General features: G+C 44.5%; 1 pseudogene; it reads left to right on the forward strand.

The window, feature by feature from the left end:
* Positions 1-16,219, forward strand: part of LOC106112441 (ankyrin repeat domain-containing protein 26-like) — a 50,505-nt pseudogene extending 34,286 nt beyond the window's left edge.
* Positions 16,220-17,410: the final 1,191 nt, after the last annotated feature.

Here is a 17,410-nt window from a genome sequence, read left to right on the forward strand (position 1 = left end):
TTTTATTATTTGGTTGTAGGTTTAAGGGGGTATTGTGTGTTTGGGATGTTCACTTAGGTTTTAAGGAGATGTTACACTTCCGTTGTGTACGTACATTGTACATGCGCGTGGGTTCACAGAGTAGCTTATTGCCTGAAACTTCATCTTTGAAGTCACCCTTCAGTATTAGAAATGTTAAAATGCAGTTTATTGCTGAAGTTTTTTTTGTAGATTCGTTTCCCAATTGGCTCTTTATTCATGTTCCCTGTCATTCAGGAATCCAACACTGAGAGAGAAAAGGATCTGTTGTACAAGAATCAGTTACTACAAGATGAGATTGCTGTGCTAAGGCTAGAAATCAATCAAGTAAGACTTAAGCACCAGGAGGAAGAAGGAAAATCTTTAGAGGAAAATGAGACCTTGAAAGAAAAAAATGAAGCTCTCAAAAAGGAACTTAAACTGAACAAGGAAGCATTAACACAAACGGTTCTTCAGTACAATGCGCAGCTGGACTTCCTAAAGACAGAATCTGCAGTGCTGACTTCCAAACTTGAGCAGACAAACGAAAGTAAAGACAGACTAGAGGCAGAAATTAAATCATTTCATTCCCGCCTGAATGCTGCTGTTCAAGAACTTGAACGTCATCGGTCATCAGAAAAGGATGCTGAACAAAGATTTCACAGAGAACGTGATGAATGGCATCGCTTGCAAGGCAAGCTCCATCATGACCTCTCCGACACGCAAGAAACCAACAAGAGCTTGTCTCAGCAGCTGTGTAAAGCTGAAAGCAAAGCTAATAGGCTAGAAAATGAGCTTCACCAGTTGGAGCAAACCCTCAGAGAAAAAACTTTGCTTTTAGAAATGACACAAAAAGAGTTAAGTCAAGCCCAGCGTCAGGCAAAGGAATGTGATCGTGCTCAACAACTTGAGAAAGATCCAGTAAGCGAACTTGTAATAAAACAGGAGTCCTTGCAGGAGCGACTGGCCCAGCTCCAGAGTGAAAACCTTTTCCTGCGTCAGCAGCTGGAAGATGCACAGAGCAAGAGGATCATGAAAGAAGAAGTAGTGAATGATGTGCAGGACCGGTTGAATGATACTCTGAACAAACTCAGAGCTGATAGGGAAAAGCAAATTTATCTCATAGAAGAGCAGAACAAGGATTTAAATGCCAAGAGTACTGATTTAAGGAAACAAGTCTTCGAATATGAGACTGACAAAGTAGAAAGAGAGGTAAAGGATATGCTTAGAAAGAACAATTTAAAGTTTGTCCGTTCTTGAAATTATTTTGTTTCTACAGTGCACCTGGTATGTTATGTGCATGGGACCAAAGAATACCGATTTGTTCTGGTTTGTTATGTTTCTCTCGGAATTGCGGAAGGTTTTGGCAAACGGGGTATTAGTCCTCAGATCTAAGCAGAGAACAGAAAAAAGGTATCCAAGTCTAAGCTTTGATCAGGAAAGGTGATTCTTCTTACTTAGTTCATAAAATGTTGAAGAACTCCAAAAGATCAGATTCCTCTAGAAGCCCCTGCCTGCTGGTTGGTGGGAGATCCCATGAAAGCTTTAGATGGGTCAGCGTTGTCCCATGAAGTGCATTCCTACGTAATCCCTACTGTGAGCAGAGGCACTGCCAAAAGTGTTCTCCAGCATCTTTTCCACCTCTTTGTCTAGAAGAGGATGGCCTTTGCTTCAGCGAGGGCATCTGTTTCTGTAGTTACGTATTGGTCTGTTTGATGTGAAACCTGAAGGGATGGAATATCCTCAGGAATTCTGTCCCATGCCATTCTGTGGAACGTGGCTAACGGATAGAGACGTCCGGCAGCTTCTCTGTGGAGAACGCTAGATGCACAGACTGTACGTAGGTATTTTTCCTGTGCTCTGTGTGTGTGATACATCTTTCTTTTCTCTTTTGAAAGTGCGAGAGTGAAAGAAAGGAAGGAAAGCAGCTGGTAGAGTTGAAACACCCAGTTGAACTACGTCTGGACCAAGAAATGAAAAGAAACCTCGATCTGCAGAAAGACTGTAAGAGGTATGGCTTTTTAGCATGGTGAAGAGGTATCCCTGCGTAGAAGTCATGTTTTATTAAACTTTAGTGTAAAAATAGGTGTACCTAACTGTGAGCAGATGCCGGCCTCGTGCTAGTTCTTGCAAGGTACTTCTGTACACCAGCCCCTAGTTTTCACTAGCTGCCAAAACAACTGCAGCTGCAGGTTGCCCTGCGGTCCTCCTGGGAAAAAGGGAGTCTTTCATTCCTCTTTTCAGGTGAAATCTGGACTCCCCAAGTGTATGTGGCACAGGAATACTGGTTTTTCCTGGTAATTCCTGGTGTGTCAAGCACGTTAAAGATGAAGCAAGCGGTGTCTGTGCTGTTTACATGAGAGTATGTGAAAAAGTCCAGTTTTGTTCCTTTGCTTCATTGTTTTTGTGACTCATTTGCTGTGCAGGTTGAAGAGGCTGCTGAGCAGAGCTACGAAGAAACTAAGGGTGTATGAGGAGAGAGGGGGACTGTCCCAGCTTAATTTGCAGGCAGAAATGAAGAACAGGTATTCTGAAATGGTCAATGAAGCTGACAGATTAAGAACAAAGGTGAGCTTTGCTTTGTTTGGGTTATTTTGGTGGTGGTGGTTTTTCTTTTGGAACCTCTGTTCTTTCTTCGTACTTCTTTTCATGTTGTTGATTTTGACTTTTGTTTTCTTGGCTGTATTTCTGAATTGATTTGACTGGTTTTTGATGTTCCCTCTATGGTCACAGTAGTAGACGGCTGTGATACTGATGTAGTTCCTAAGGGTAAAGATGGAAGTGTTACGTATACAGCAGTATCTGCGAGGGCACGTCAAGGGCAGGCTGTCGTGCAGAGGAAGGGCAAAGCAAGAGCCACAGCAAGGCTGGCAGGGTCTGTGACCACACAGGCCGGGGATCAGCCCCACAGGCTCTCACCAAGAAGAGCAGAAGAGTTCTGGGGACAGTAAGCAGAGTGCTCCAAGAGTGCAGATCACCAGGCCGGTCCATAGGGATGGGCAGGTCTGCAGTCCTACTGGGCCGTCACGTCCATGGGTGAGGGTCAGGGCTGAGAGCAGTGAAGGCCCAGCGCAGGCCTGGCTGCAGCTTGAGGCCGTGGCAGCATCGTCGGGCTCCGACGGATGCATTCCCTCTCGGAAGAGGGGAGTAACGCCACCATCACTCGGAACAGCTCTGTGCAGTTGGCCTTGCCCAAGGTCACCCCCTGAAGCCTGTCTCGGGCACGAGTTGAGCAGGAGGCAGGTGGGGGTTTGCTTTTCGGAATGGTGTCTTTGCTTCCCAGGGCACAATGCAGTGTGAGGTGATGCAGAAAAAATGACTGCAGTAACTTATTGCTTACTAGTAGCTGACTCAGTCCGTCTTTCCTGGTCTTGGAGACCCAGAAACGCTTTTGAGGTTGCTCTGGCTGTTTGGTAGCATGGAACCTTTTATCTGCTTCTCCGCTCATTACTGAGATTTGTTGCTAAAGTAGCTGTGTTCCAAAATTATGCTCCTTTTTAGAAGATGATATTGTAGAATGAGTCAACTGCCTTGAGAGTGGCTCATTTTTAGTTCACAGGTTAGCAGCATGTTTGTGTTCCTGTTGGAAGAGTTATTTTGAATGACAGGGAATGGAATTACGTTTGGGCAATTTTAAATAAGTGTAAAGTTTCTACTTGTTTTAGAGACTCTTTCAAGTGTTGACTCTGCTGGTTTCCCCCACTTTTTTAAAAACAAAAGAGGATGGGATATCATGTTTTATGGTTAATAGGTATAGACAATGGATGTTTCTGGAGGGGGAAAGAAGGGGACAGAAGCTGTAGTTGACCATTGGGACCTATGGGAAGTCTGATATTTCCTGGAAATCTTTTGAAAACAAACCGTAGCTTTGACCTAAAGAGACTGTCTTCTGCCACCAGTGCTGTAAAAGCGGTGTTCTGAACCACTGTTTCCAGATCCATTAGCGTAATGGAAGGAAAGGGTATCCGTTTCTTGTCTTGTCAGTTCTGTGACGAAGCTTTGACCGTGTGAGAGCATGTGACAATTCCTCTGAAGCGTGACACATGGTTTTTTTCTGATGAAACCAGAATGTGGCTGTGATGTAACTGGGTATGGGTGTGTTTGATTTCCTATGATCGTATGAACACCTCGCAGAAGAATAGCCCTGGTGCTTTTCAGCCTAGCCCTGCGGGTGTCATGCCGCTGGTTTGGTACCTCTCGGTCCGTGACCCACTGCAGAACTGAGGAAGGATGGGAACCTGAGGAATGCTGTCAGAAACTATGTGAAAGCTGTTCTTGTTTTGAAAGAAGAGCCTGGTTTCACTTTTGTTTTAACACTGAATCAGCAGATGGTAAATACAGTGTTGATGGCCAACTCCTTTACCAATTTTCACAGATCTGACTAATTTTAGATCCCTCTGAGTTCCCTGGTTTTTTTCCCCTTTCCTGTGTACAGGTTGATGAACTTTCCCAGCAGCTGGAGATAAAGTCTAAAAAAGGCATGCAGCTAGAAGCACAAAATCATGATTTGCGAGAGGAGTTGTCCACCATGCGTGGGAACCATGAAGAACTGGAGAAGAGCAAAAGCCAGCTGAAAGAAGAGGTGGCTAATCTCAAACACCATATGGAGACTAACATGGTGGATCGCAGCCAAATAGAACAATACAAAAGAGAGGTGGAAGAACGAGCTGCACAAGAAATAAGACAAAAACTGCAAGAAGTCAACCTGATTTTGCAGGTAAGTTAATTTCTTATGTGTGTCTGTTATAGACTTCTGTTTTGGTTGTCATTTTTAGGGGTGGTGGTGGTGCCTGATTCCATGTGTTACGCTGTACTTCTGTTTTTCCTGAAGGGCAGTGGGAGAAGGGAATATGGTTGGGCAAGATGCTTTCATGTGCATGCAGTGTGCCTGCAGGCCCTGAATCAAAAACTTGCCCAAGGTGTGGATTTTCATTTTGCAGTTCTTGGAGGGGTATCACTGTCCACTGGTCTTGTTCTCATTCTTTATCCTTGAATGGGTATTGCAACTTAGAGTTGTCACAGCCAGGCATACGCATCTTCCTTAGTCATTGCACAAGGGGCAACGCTCAGAAAAGAAGTCACCAAAGCTGCAGGGTGCGGGGTGGGGGTGCGGCATCTCCATAATTTCTTTGAGGAATGCTATGCCCTGTCCTACAGAGATAGTGTTTCTTCATCAGTAGCTTTGATGAGTAATAGTGCTAAGATGGGGGTTCTTTCTGAATGAAAAGAATCATTCAGTGTGGTAGTTCCAGGGTTCTGCCCTGGTCGCTGATGGCAGTGAGGAGGCACAGCTGCCTCGCTGAATAGAGCTGGGCCCTTGAAACTGGGTACGTGCAATTGACTGGCGAGGGGAGTTCTCTTTTTCTTTGCGGTGGTTGAAAGTGTGTATCTACTTCAGATGCAGGCAGCCTCCCAGGACAGATTAGAACAAATCAGAGCCAGTCATCACGCTTTGCTGACAAGCCAGCTAGAACAGAGAATTGGAGACCTTGAACGTGAATTAGACAGGATAAAAAATACCCAGCGAGACAGTACTTTTCAAAAAGAATCCGCACAGGCAGAAGTGGAAAAGTACAAAGACCTGTATCTGGAGGAAGTTAAAAATGGAAGGTGCCTAGCAAAAAAACTGGAAAGGTAAGTCCCTGCTCTTTTGGGGTGATAATAAGATACTACTTTTTCCTCAAGCAGTTTTCTTCATTAAATACCTTTTCTACATCTGGTCAGCATTATGCATAAGATAGCATATTTGTGATGAAAGTACCTTAAGGCTCCCCCCTGTTCATTGGAACTATCTTCGCTTCTCTTCAGTGTTCCAGCAGTAACGCCACCGATCATGGGCGTTAATAGGATATTTTTGAAGTTGAGTTTGTTTTAACAGGCAGCCTTTTTGCCAGTCTCTAATCTCCGCTGCTTCTTCTAAGTATGGCAGAAAAGAGAATGTCACGTCCTTTACTGCTTGAATAAGGATAGGCCCTTCAGAGAACGGCATTTGGTGCTATGAAGAAGAACAACAAAAATCTTTTGGCTTCCATTTTAGCAGCATGTCATAGGTTTCAGCTTTCTTTGGGAAGGGAAGGGTAGCCCAGAGTTCTTACGCAGGTGATGTACCTTTCAGAAAAAGCTATGTAAACCCACGGTGTGCACAGACTGCTTTGAGGCCTTAATGCTGAGAAGTCCAAAGTATTGGTTAACTCTTGCTGCTTCTTGCAGGTAGAGTGACTACTTAGAAATAGGCTCTCCAGAAAACCCCCAGATCCAGTTATGGAGATTTTTTTGGACTCTCTTAATCCCTTCCACTTTCCGAAGTCAGATAATAGTCAAAGACCTGGAGGGTAACTTTGTGGAAGTGTTATTACCAAAGATAATTCTTTGTATGCTTCTGAATGTTTCAGAGCTAATGAGAGACTAGCAGAAGCCAACGCTGAGCTCCTTCAGGAGTGCCATAGAAGCAAACCTTTAATTGCAAGCAGCGCTGTCAGTGGTCCAGTTCTGTATTCAGCTGAACTGGGACATATTAGCAACAATCCGGCACTGAATAGAAGTCTAAATCTAGGAGGAAGCTTCCTAACCCCGACCGGGAATACGTTACCATCAAGAAACAGAGTTGAAGCCTATGTGGCTAAGGTAAGCGTTTTTAAATACTGTTCTCAACTAGTGTTGAAGAGTATCTGTAAGCAGGGTTGTGCTTTTCAGTCTAAAGTTAGAATCCATTTCTAGTTCCAAACCATATGCTCTAATATGCCAAACCAAATTGCTCATCAAAACAGTACACAACTAGGTGGTAGAAACGAAGACTTTTGGTCATCAGGGTTATACAAATTTCCAGAAGTGCTCAAAGACCAAAAAATACTGAGATCTAAATGATGGACTGCGTAACAGCATTCTTTTGCAAGAGAAACTGTGATAAAGAATACTGTGGCATAGGAAGCTGCCAAATAAGCTCTTCAGTAAAATTTAGTGCCGATGCCCCATCCCTGGCAGTGCTCAAGGCCAGGCTGGGTGGCGCTTGGAGCAACCCGGTCTAGTGGAAGGTGTCCCTGCCCATGGCAGGGGGGCTGGAACTGGATGATCTTTACGGTCCCTTCCAACCCAAGCCATTCTGTGGATGACCTTTTTTAAAACAGCTAACTTCATGATGAGTGCAAAATCCCATCAGACATCTTTGTTTGAGACACCTTTTCCTTCTTCCCTGATCTTCATTTTAGCAGTTTCTTCACCGGAACTTGTTTTAGTGCAATACCAACAAAGGGATGCTTCAAAAGTAGGATGGCATGAACAGGACACGTAACTTCTCACTGGAGTGCGGGACGTATGCTGTGCATAGGAGGCATTTGTTTTTGGGGGTCCTGCTATGTGGTGTTATATGTAACTGCTCCTCAGGAAGTCTACAGAGCTTTCTGATTTTGTACAAAAGCTGCAACCTCTGCGTACCTCTGGTCAAAGTATGCCCTGTAATTAGCAGTCAGCATGCTAGCACATCCCTCACAGAATGGTAAACGTGATATCATGAGAGTTGGAAACCAGATGTCAGTCGTTGTAATCAGTTTCCCACCTAGCATAGGACTGAGGCATGGGCAAGCTTGCCTGTTCAGTCAGTGTCTGTCCCTCGCATATTCTGTTGTTGAATGGATGTGAGAAGCATTCGCTCACTTTTAAGTCTGTCTCGGTTCGCTGGTCCCACCTACACTGGAAAGAATCCATTTAAATAGCGTGTCTGCATACTGTGCCTGGTTTAAGAAAAAGAAAAAACCAAACCAAACAACAAAACAAAAATGGACAAAGCGGTGTGTAGGTAGTGCGTAGCAGCGGCAGTTAGAGATGAACTTTTCTGTATCGTTGCGAATGTGTTTTTTGTGTCAGAGGGGTGGACATAACGCTGCATAAAGAACATGGGAGGCAATTAGTACTGTACCATCTGCAGGGATTATTCTGCACGCAAGCAGCAGAAAGGAGGCAAAATTCAGGGATCCACTGCAAAACTGAAGTAAGGAGAAAGCCAGGACAAGGGAACAAGAGGGACAGGGAGCAGGGAGCAAGTGAGGGCAGGGGAAAATGAGAGAGAGATGGGAGCGAGATGTTACAAGAAGAAAAAGGCAAAGGAGGAAACCATCCCGCTTCTAGGAAAAAAGCTGTCCTAGTTTAAAAGAAAAGGGTTTAACAGTTGTGGTTTCTTTTTTTGAAGAAGAAACAGGAAAAAAAGAATAACCTCCCTGTTACTAAATCCAGCTGCACATCTCTTTATGATATTTCTTCCTGTAATCACCAGTTAGGGAACGACTGAGACTAATTGTAGTGGCGCTGCTTGTAGCCTCAAGTCACCTGACGTTCAGTGTATTCAGGGAAGTCTTAAAACCTGATCTTCTCTGGAGTCCTTCAGAAGAAAGGAACTGAGTTCTCAGAGGTGCAGTAGTTGCTGGAGGGCGTGCATCTAAGTGAGTATTTCGCTTAGAGCTGCGGGCTTAATTTTTCTCAGTCGGGTGCAGTATGTCACGTGCATAGCATGCATCTGAGAAAAGAGGATTGAATTGGAACGTAAGACTTTGAAGTCAGGAAGTAACAAAAGGGGAAAAACTGCATGTATCCCTCTGCATACAATAATGGGTGGCAAATCTCAATCAGTTTCCAAATGCAAAATCACCAGATGCACAGTCTGTGCAGTCATTTCCACAGGGGTCCCGTGCCATTCAGGAGGCAAGTTGGAGCATGAGGGAAGAAATCAGAGATTATAGTGTTAGTCTACTTTGAAATGCTTTGCTGGTTGTGCTGCCTAGTATTCTGTCTGTTCACCAGACTGTTTCAAAGCAGAAGAATTTCTCTAGACTCCAAGCCTTTTCTTCACTTCACTGTTTACTTCAGTTATGCCTCAGCTTTGTTTTCCCACTAACCTGGTTCCCTTCTACAGAATTTGCCTTGCCTTTAAATTCAGGATGCGCAGTGCTGCCTTGGCTGGAGATGACAAATGCTTCTGCCACTGAAGCTCTAGATGACAGGGAGTTAAGAAGCTGAAATTGCAGTGTGCCTCAGGCAGTCCTTTTGCACCGCTTTTTTTAGTCAAAGCTCTCTGCAGATTTGGTGTTCCTTGTAGTAGCTTCCTCAAGGTGAGAAGGGCTATTGGAAGTAGGGAACATGCCAGCCATTCTGAAGAGGAAGATGTTTGTGTACATTTCGTTTGTGCAGAAGCTTTGAAATAGCTTCAGGGGCAAAGAGGTGAAAATAGTTCACACTGCTATTATTCAGAATGATGGTGTTCATTGGTCCTGCAGCTGCTGGAAGAAACACTGGTAAATGATGCTGACAAGAGGAAGGAGTGCTCCACTAGCAAGTGGACACAGTTTCTTCTTTAGACTTAACTAAGGAATTTGGTGTTCAAAGGCTTGAAAGATTGCACCGTTTTCCTAAACATGAGGCATGACTATCAGTGATTACACATAGAGCCGTACATGTTGAAGATGGTCATGTCGCAAGTTCAGCAAAAACCGAGCATGTTATTCTTAAAAAAGCATAAAGAAATGTGTTCCATTACAGTATAGCCCCTTCCCCTTTATCAAATATATACGCGACAGAAAAGAATCACCTTGAAGTGCAAAAGGATCTTTAAAAATACCAAAAAGTTCATATTGGCACAAGCTTATTAACCAGCAGAATCCCAATCCCATGCAAATGTCTTCAGGTTTTTTTGGTGGCTTTTATTTTTATTAGAGCTTCAGTGATGTGGAATAAATTACAAGTACTTGACAAATTCTGTGCATGTCATTAGACAGTGACCGTAGCAACTAGCAATTCAGTATTTCAGACCTGCTCCCTTAGTCCTAAGGCAAGGAACGTCTCCTGCAAGTGCTGCAAGGAGGTTTTGGGACTGGAGTCCTGTTGTTAGGTTTAACAAATGTCAAGCTTAAATCCTAAGAGCTGTGCCAAAGGCTGGTGAAAATGAACATGGGTGTCTTGACAGACAAGAGCAGTGAACTCTGCAACCAGGGTGAATCAGTGGGTAAATGAAACCAGTTTAATGTGGGAAGGGAAATGTCTGCTTCCTACTTCATCTTTCAATTTCTGTTCCGTTTCTGATTTGGCTTTCTGCACTCTTGTAGCAGTCTTTGTTGTTAGCTTTTTTACTTTCTTCATTTACATGTAGGCCACGTTCTTGTTTCTCGCTGAAGACCTGTGAACTTAAGGCCATTTTTCTTTCTTCTTCAGCTCCTTCATCAAAAACCTGCCCGTCTCTCTCTTCTCTGCAGCCAGATACATGGCAGGGTTTGCAGCCAGCATTGTTTAATATTGGGTGGTATTTTTTTATACTGGAAATGTTGTCTATTTATGCTCTTAGGTTTTGATTAAAACTTACTGATGTATTCACATTTTCCTAACACTGCGCATATTTTGAACTTTAGTTTGTCCAAGGGAAAGAATGACTGCTGCAGGGGACTTCTCTGCTTTATGTGTTTGTAATGCAGTGGCTTCTGTGGTAGTTAACCATCTGTGAGATGATAGTCTATGGATTTAATCTGTTACAATGGAACTTCTTTGAGCTCTGGGAGTAGGCTGGTTTACCCTCCTTGCCAGTTCTGGTATTCAAAAAGTTCTTGGTGGTCACAACAGTTGTGTCTGGAGTACCAGTACTGTTCTGAAGTTGAGCATCATCTCACGGAGTCTTACAGGATCCAGCTTACTCTGCGCTAAAGCAGCCTGTGTGGCTAAGTAGTAAGTCAACACCACTTTCTGAAAAAGAACTGTTGAGAAGGTGCCTGCTGCAAATGAACACCTGGTGTGTTACCGCCTGAAGAGGTGTGCAGTGAGGTGAGAAGTACCTGCTCAGGAGGTTTGGGACACTCAGCTGTGATGCCTTTCCCAGGGGTTTGGGGAGAAGGAGAAAAGTGGAGGCAAGTTAAGGTCCTCGGAGGTGTATTTTGCCTGGCTCTTCATTCATTCCCTTGTCAGAAATCAGCGTGTTGGCTTTATTTCCGCCTGTTTCTCTTCCCTCAGACACGGATGAGAATCACAAAGACGTTGATGGAATGAATAAGAGGAAAACAAGATCTTTTTCTTCTCTTGATTGATTCGTACATGTTGCGGAGGGTCCTGTGGACCTTTTAGTCATTGTGAAGACTCCAGAAACGAGGGAAAGTGGTTTCTTCTAACACCTCAACTGCTACTTATTTGCTTGGGATTGGTCCTGGGTTTGGGCCGTATTTTGGTCTAGGCATTAGTTTTCCTGCTTTTCTCTGTTACCTGTGTCTCGTCCGGGATTTTGCTTCTGCTTGTACCTGCTGGAAAACAATTAGAGATTTGGGGGGTCCTTTTCCATTGTTCATGCGGCTCTGTTGGCACAGAGTATTTCAATGAAGTATCACGGAGGGGTGCTTCTCCTGCAGGATCCGGTGAATTTGGTCCCAGCTTTCCCTGTGTTCCTGGAGAGAGAGCCCTTCCCTCCGCTTCGCTGGTTTACAGCCCCGCTCCTTTGACCCTTGCAGTTACTGCCTGTTACTGCTCCTCTTGTGAGGGTCAGCAGAGTGGTTTCCTTCCTGAGGCTCTTGCTCTCTGTGTCCTGTTGAGTACCCTGTGCAGTGTTTCCGTTCTTGTTGTTGTTGTTACGCTGCTAGGTGGGTCTGCTCATTTCATAAAATAAATGGTTCTTCCCCCAGGAATTCAGTACTAAAATCAAGAGAGTCGCAGAAGGAGTGAGGGGAAGGGGCCTCTAGCGATGATCTAGTCCAGCGTCACCCCTGCTCAAAGCAGGGTCAGCCGTAGCAGGTTTCTCACTGTTCTGTCCAGCCAGGTGTTATACATCTCCAAGGATGGACACGCCACAACCTTTTCTGGGCAACTTGTTCCAGTGGCTGTCCATGCTTACAATTTTTTAAGAAATAATAATTATAAAAATCCTTATGTTAAAATTTCCTCTGTCTGGATTTGTGCCTATTCTCCTCCCGTTCTTTTGCTTGGCACCGCTGAGAAGAGTCTGGCTCCATCTTCTGTACTCCCCCCACCAGGTATTTATACACATAGATAAGGTCCCCCTGAGCTTTCCTGTTCTCCAGTAAAGAAACAGTTGCAGCTCTCAGCCTCTCCATAGAGCTCACAAGGTCCAAGCCCTGCAGCATCTTCATGGCCATCGTAGCCCTGGAAGCTGTATGGTATCCGTTTGGAAATTCACTCCTGTGTGTCACAAATTTGATGGGAAAAATGTAGGAGTAGCAAGTATCATCAAATGTAAACAACAGCATATAGCGCTTGGACTGTGACTCTTAATTTAAGAGATGTGATTCCTTCTTGTGAAGGCTTCTGAAGGCAGAATCATAAGTGAGAATAACTTAATTGGTAACAATACCCACTTTCTAGGGGAGAAGAGGCGTAAGTGCTCCTTTGCAGTGATCCAGGCTGATTCCAGCTACATAATAAACCCCACAGCACTCGCTGCGTAGAAGCTGTAGCTGCGGTTGTCTTTCTTAGTACACAGTGTGCAAGAAAAAATTGTGTGTGCTTTTATATTTTTATAAATGTGTGTCATGGTATTTGCAATAACAATAAAAGTTTTGGCATCATCTGTAGGAGCTCTTTCAATTTCCCATCTTAAGGTGGAGAAAAGAAGAATATTGGCACACGCTTTTTTCTATACAAATGGTGTATGTCAATCCTGCAGCAGCTGCTGGTGCAGCTCTTCTCTCTGTGAAGTTGCAGAAGCCAGCCTCAACTGGCTGATTTGTCCCTGTGGGTGGCATCTGTACATATCTCGGCGTGTAGCTGACATTCTGTTCGTGTGTTTGATGATAAACTTCAGCCGTACCTTCACCGCAATAACTGCGCTAGGCTTTCTTGCTTTCTTCCTGTGTATTTTGTTAAATGCCCAGTAATAATCCAGCTGGCGAGTTACAAATTGTTTTGTTAACGTTGCTGAGCAATGAGGCAGCTGCAGCCCGACTGACCAAAAGTTTCTCTTCAGTAGAAATCAAACCCCAAACCAAGATGTGTCTATTTGGAATTATATTTTTAGGTTTTCTCTCATTATGTGTGGGTTTTAAGAATGTTTTAGAAGTTTAACATTAGAAAAACGTAACTGTTAAAATATTAACTATATTTTCTGTATAATTCTAGGTACGGCAGGAACTAGATGAAAGAATCGCTAAAGAACTTAAACAAGGTAATGTGTCACTATGTTAGGGGCATTTTTAAGGAAAAAGAGGAGTGTTCCTAACTCTTGAACATAATGGCTTGAAAGCTGTCAAGTTCCTGTGCTAAGCACAGGGAGGTTTTTCTGCTAGCTTTCCAGTTTAGACTTGAATGTGAAAACTTCCTGCTTACCAAAAGATTGTGTAGAATGTTATGCAGTTGCCTGAAAAAGACAAGTGCAGAGAAAACTAACCCACTTCCTCTACACGGGTGGCTCTTGGCTTAAGCTGAAGTCACGTTTTTCTAGAGTGAATCCTTGAGCACAAGCATCAAACGTAAAAGAAGCCCTGAGAGAAGATGTTTATAGACTTCAGCCATCACTGCTTCTTCCATGTGCATCAGTTGCATTCCGCACTAAATCATACCGTGCACATTCTCTGCTGTTGGACCTTGATTTTTGCTGTTTCTTATTCATTGCTTGTATTTGTAGCTTAGATGTTGCAGTCTTTTTTTGAATAAGCAAGGAAAATAGAATCAGTGATGAAAGATACCCTTTCTTTAGGAAAAAATTATTTAGTAGCACTTAGGCAAACATAAGATGAGTTGAATGCTTTTAACACATAGCATGATGAAGCCAGGTGTCGAAAGAGGAATTCCACCTGTTTCAGGGTAGTCGTTCCTCCAGAGTCACTGCTTTGCTTTGCAGTGACTGGTGCTATTTCAAAGCAGGTAGCCCCTGCGAGAATTTCCTTCTGTTCCTGCATGCTTTTGGTAATACAGAGAGTGTTCAGCTGTAGCTTCACAGCTCGTTCCATGTGTCCGAATGGACACAAAGCCGTTGCATTTCATCCGTGTGCATTTTGAACCTGACTGTGCGTCTGCTAGGTGTCATAGAGTGCGCTTGGTTTCAGGACCTTGTCTGAAAAACGTGGCTGGAGAAGAACAGTAAAGGTGGGCTTGCATCAATTGAGTATGTGTTTTTGTGGAGGAAAGAGGGTTTTGCCAGGGTGAGTTACAAAGACGCCCCTCAAAGAAAGTGCCAGGCTAGGAGACTTGTCCTGGCCTGACTGCATTGCAAAGGCGTTTGCGTTTTCACCGGCGGATTCTTTTTAAGTTTGTCACAGAGAAGGCAGAAGCTGTTTTTTAGGAGCAGAGTTCCAATAAATCACTGCTTTGAACATTCAAGGAAAACAGATGCTGGAGGTTCGAGAGGTCTGCAGGGGGGCTCAGTTTAGCACTGGTGTAAGCAGGAGTCGTTTGTGGATTCCCTGAAGATGTTCAATGTGTAGCCTATAGAATTTCTTTCGCTGGCTTTAGAAATACTGTTGACTGGTAGGCAAATGTGGAAAAAGATTGTTTCTCCCTTTGTGCCTAGCCCTTTGATTGTTACGATCCCTTGGAAGTTTTTAAATCTCTTTCTGGACTGTAGTCTCTCCAGTTATCCATAATGTTTTTATAGTGACTGATTTGGCCCTGTCTAGGGTAAAAGCAACACGGGAATCTTGTTTCTCTTCTCCCTAGCCACTGCTGAACTTGAAGCTGGATCTGCTGGAGCTTCTCCCGTGGTATTTTCTGATGGATCTTCAAAAAGTATCCACGTTGACCAGGATCCCCTTTGCAGGGCAGTACAGGAGTACCGTGATGTTTTAACCAAAAATTACCTGATTTGAACAAAATGCTGGGAAAAAAGCTCTGGAAAGGATTTTGTTTACATAGTGCGTCTATAGTTTCTCCTCCCACAGTTCAGATGTGCAAATGTGTTTATTGCAGTCCGAATGTGAATTCTATCAAATGGATGTCAAGCACATTGCACTTGCCTGTTGGCTTATTGATGCATAGGTGTTTTATTTTGCACTCGCCATAAGAAGCACACCTGTTTTTGTCGGACTAGCAGAATGACTCACCTTGATTCTTGAGCTTGACAGGATTGTCAAAATGTTTCTTATCAACGTAGAAGCATTATTTTTTCTCCACTGATGTTCTGTGTTTTAACAAAAGCATTCCCTTTGTTCTGCTTAATCCTTTCACCCTGTGTGTTTTTAATGTTTCCAGTGTTACTTTAATGCTTAGGACATCATTTGATGTGATTTGAGCCTGCTGCTTCAGTCCAGATGCCGTGACTGCTTCTGCCGATAAAGTGAAATCTTTACCAGTGGTCATGCTGGAGGACGGGGCACTTCACATTGCTGTCACCTTATGCGCCTTAGGTTTAACATTACTGTGAGTGTGTAGCAGTGCCAAGAGAGTTACGTGGTGGGTTTGGTATGTTTGTTTTGGATCACAGGACCACGGAACGGGTGAGGTTGGAAGGGACCTCTGGAGGTCATCCGTTCTAGCTCCCCTGCTCAGGGAAGGCCGCCCAGAGCTGGTTGCCCAGGACCATGCTGGCTTTTGAGTATCTCCCAGGATGGAGCCTCCATGGGCAGCCTGTGCCAGTGCCCAGTCACCCTGATCGGAAAGAGGCATTTCCTGACGTTCAGCCCCAGCCCTCTGTGTTTCCGTTTGTGCCCGTGGCCCCTCACGGTATTCATCTTGGGGTTTGTGTTAAAGGCCGCTGCAGCTGTAGACATTCCCAGTTACTACATCAGCAGCTGCGCTGTACCTGAAACACTTCATGTGCGGGAAAAATGAATGTTAAAATACTAACTTCCAGTCTCCTCAGTACTTTCCAAACCTTGTATGATAGGGCAGCCAATCTTTTTGTTGCTGCTAGCAGCTGATGATGTGGTGGCTGTAGCCCAGATGGTAGCCAGTGTTCTGGGACATTTGTGTCAATAAAAGAAGCAGGTTTACTTATTTCAGGGAGTTACCTGTTACTGAAGATCTGCGTTGTCATTTCCTGTCCACAGAAGTCAGTAGTGATCAGAAGATGATAGAACAAAGTCCCAGTTCTGGGAAAGGAAGAATGGTTGTTCCGAGATCAATTAAGACTGGAAAAAATTGGGGGTTTTACCCACTAATTCAAGGACTTGGGTTAACAGGCAGTGAGGAAAGCAATGAATGTTGCTGTGACGCTGTTCCTTTTTATATGAATACATATTTGTGAAGTTAATGCACTGTATTTAATTCAGATATTCTGTTTCAACTTGAAATTTAATAAACTTTGTCATCTAGTATATGTCTTTGTTTTATCGTTCCCCTTCTTGACATCGCTTTCTACCCCTTTCCCTAACCGTACAGCTCTCCAGAGCGCTCTGCTCCTTTCAGCTCTGTTCGCCGCTGCACCTTCAGCCTGTCCTGGAGGCCAGGCAAAAGGCCAGCATGCTGTATGTTGTGGTATTGCTCATGATCAGTTCCCAGACTTTTCCTGTATTTTAGAGCAATCCTCCTTGTGGTTTGGGCAGAAGGTAGCAGGTGGGCTTCTGCTGGCTGGGAAATCCCACAGGTTTTGATCCCGTGGGGAGCCAGCCAATTTGTAGCTGCAAAGGGAAAAGGCATAACAAAACTTCTCCAGCCTGCACCAGAGTGGTCAAAGAGAAGTTCAGCTTTTGCCGCTTTCTAGTGTGTCTCCACAGAGGAAGCAGGGACAGAACATGTTGACGTTCACGTTGTGTTGTCAGTCACTGTGATAAACTCAGACGTGACCTGTGCTCAAGTTTCTTCACCGCTCTCTGCTGCCAGCTCTTAGTGAGAGGGGAGAGCTCTTGGCTGGTGGAGCAGCAGAACAGAAATTCGGTGTTGGCATCTGCCATAACCGGCATTGGTAGCAGTTATGATGAGGCGTGAGGGCGGTACAGAGAAGGCCAGGCAATTCCTGCGCTCGAAAGTCCGTCCCCGGTGTCACTGTGGGGACACTCCTGATGAAGCAGGAGAGGGCATGGCACTTAGGGGAGGCTCTGAGGCCTGGAAGACAGGGAATGTCTGTCCCATCTTCAAGAAGGGCAAGCCCGAGGAGCTGGGAACTGCAGCCTCACCGTGCTGCCTGGGAAGGTGGCGGAGCACGTACTCTGGAAGCCGTTTCCGAAGACTGGGGACAAGAAGTTGGTAGGGAGGAGTCAGCATGGGTTTGCACAGGGTGAAATCATGCCGCACTAACCTGGTACCTTTCTAGCGATGTGTGAGTAACTGAGTGGACAGAGGAAGAGCAGTGCGTGCTGCTTACCTTGGCTTTAGCAAGGCTTTCTCTGGCTTGTGCCCTAACAGTCAAGTTCAGGTTCAGGAGCTTCCTGATCTCTTTCCAAAGGAGAAAGCAAGCGTGTTTCTTGATTTCTTTGCTCAGGTACATTAGAAACCCTTTGGGGTCAGTAGCTCCAAGCAGGTTGCAGATCTTTGCAATCAGTTGTATGGAATAAACAATCCTGTTCCAGAA

Source organism: Falco peregrinus, unplaced genomic scaffold, assembly GCF_023634155.1.
Source record: "Falco peregrinus isolate bFalPer1 unplaced genomic scaffold, bFalPer1.pri scaffold_29, whole genome shotgun sequence".
Classification (NCBI taxonomy): domain Eukaryota; kingdom Metazoa; phylum Chordata; class Aves; order Falconiformes; family Falconidae; genus Falco; species Falco peregrinus.